Source organism: Daktulosphaira vitifoliae, unplaced genomic scaffold (genome assembly GCF_025091365.1).
Source record: "Daktulosphaira vitifoliae isolate Bord-2020 unplaced genomic scaffold, ASM2509136v1 Scaffold_3, whole genome shotgun sequence".
NCBI lineage: Eukaryota > Metazoa > Arthropoda > Insecta > Hemiptera > Phylloxeridae > Daktulosphaira > Daktulosphaira vitifoliae.
Window position 1 is genome coordinate 13,911,862 of NW_026099574.1, and position 2,509 is coordinate 13,914,370.

The 2,509-nt window shown below is 24.5% G+C and overlaps 1 protein-coding gene across 1 annotated transcript in view; it reads right to left on the bottom strand.

The window, feature by feature from the left end:
• The window catches only part of LOC126902760 (uncharacterized), a 15,048-nt gene that overhangs the window by 7,766 nt on the left and 4,773 nt on the right, over positions 1–2,509 (bottom strand). The window lies entirely within an intron of this gene.

Sequence of the window (2,509 nt, forward strand, 5' to 3'; positions counted from 1 at the left end):
TTATTTTACCATAACTTTTAGCTCAATTGGTAAGTTTGACATTGACATAATTAAATAGAAAATTTTATGACAATTAAAAAAATTGTATCGTTAAGATCAATATGCAGTCAGAAAGTTTTATAATTACTATTTATTGTAAATTTATCAGAAAAGCTCAATATTTTTTTGCATTTTTATGGTAATAGATAACTTAAATAGAAGTAATAGTAATAATTTCCTAGGAACTTTTGTTGTTTGTTGAAAAGATTCTATAATTGAAATATTGAGAACTTAATTAATTTTAATGATTTACTTTAACTAAATGTACCAATCAAAACAAAGTTGTTAAAAAGATTTACTCAATTGAGTTTATTATAAAATTTGATTATATTTGAAAAAATCAATTGTTAATTCAGAAGAAAAAACAATCATTTTTTTTAGAAATGATTTATATAGCAACATGTTACAAAATAATTTGTAATATTATAGTCTAGTAGTAGCACACACAAATAGAGTTAAAAAATTATTAAATTACAAAGTAAAATGATTTAATTTTGTAGTTGAAATCTATCATATCAAACTTCATTCGTTAATAAATATTTTGAAAACATTAGAAATGAATGATTTTAATTGTCTTTATGGAGAACATGGAATAACTAACTGTTTAATTGATAAATTGAAATTTTTTTTTTATTTTTTGAGAGTAATATCTTCAACTAGATACGAATTGTAGTCATTGGACGTATCGTTGAAAAAAGTAGGTCAAGTTAGAGCAGAGAAAATAAATGATATTCACAAAAAAACATCTTCTCGGCTTTGCATCGAAGCTAAAACTTAAAATATAGTAAAATAATTTTAATACGAATAAGAAATTTCTTCTTGCAAGGGGCGACTAAAGTGATGGGATCATTGTTCTTTATTGAAGTTATTGAATCTAAATGAGTTAAAAATTCTTTAACTAACTTAAAAAGAATTAAGAAAAAATGCAAAAAATTCATTGCCATACGCGGGTTGGAACCTCGTACCCCAAGCGTGTAAAACATAAATTTTACCAACTCGGCAACCGTACGTCGCTACCGTCGGGTGAAAAAATAGGCTATTTAAGCTAGTTCAAATTTCAAAGTTATTTTTCTCGACTTAAAAGAAGCAAACAAATTTAAATAAGTTTAACTTTCTATGCTATATTAATTTTTTATTTATATAATATTTATGAAAATCTGTACTCCCCTTGTCAGGTATTTTAAAATAAAATAAAATACAAAACCCAGAATTTTAACACAAAAATAGCAAATTTTTGAATACGGTAGTCATTTTTACAATGAAGACAAATCCAGAGGTGAATTTTTTTTTTTCAAATTAAAGTATATTACATAAGCTTTAATTTAAGATATATATAAAAGTGTCAGTATTTCCGGAATACTTTCAAAAATTAAATTGAAAATATCTTAGTAACAATACGCATGTTTAAAGTTTTGACCCCCCTTGTTAAAGGGGTATGATCCAATTTACAAAAAAAGCGTGCCAGATGAAAGGGGTATATAAATATTTATTATAAAAAAATAATAATATTGATCCATACATTTTTCCAAAAGTTATATAAAATATAAATTAAATAATATAACATATAAAATCGAGATTTTTTTCACGGAAATCGTACGTTTTTCTTTAACTTTGATGTCCGTTTTCACCACGAAGACAAGTCCAGAGGTCAAATTTTTTTTTTTCAAATTAAAGTATATTACATAAGCTTTAATTTAAGATATATATAAAAGTGTCAATATTTCCGGAATACTTTCAAAAATTAAATTGAAAATATCTTAGTAACAATACGCATGTTTAAAGTTTTGAAAAAAAGCGTGCCGGATGAAAGGGGTATATAAATATTTATTATAAAAAATAATAATATTGATCCATACATTTTTCCAAAAGTTATATAAAATATAAATTAAATAATATAACATATAAAATCGAGATTTTTTTCACGGAAATCGTACGTTTTTCTTTAACTTTGATGTCCGTTTTCACCACGAAGACAAGTCCAGAGGTCAAATTTTTTTTTTCAAATTAAAGTATATTACATAAGCTTTAATTTAAGATATATATAAAAGTGTCAGTCTTTCCGGAACATTTTCAAAAGTTATGTTGAAAAAGTTAACTTTTTGTGAAAAAGTTGTCATTTTGAATCCCCATTCTGTGGTCAGTGAAAGGGTCAAATTTATAAAAAAAATATATAAAATGATAGCTAAATATCTAAGGTATCTATAAAAAAAAAAATTATATTGATTCAGTCATTTTTAAAAAAGTTAGGGCAATTTTAAGTAAAAAAAAATGAAAAAATATCGAAAATTAGCGATTTTTAAATTTGTAATTTTTTGGGGGATATCCCCCGTTTACGGAGAACGAGGGATTTTTTTTCAATTTTTGAGGGTAATTTCTTCAACTAGATACGATTTGTGATCTTTTGACATATTTTTCATCAAAATCGGTTCAGTGAGAGCTGAGATTGAGCGTATACAGACAAAAAAAAAAA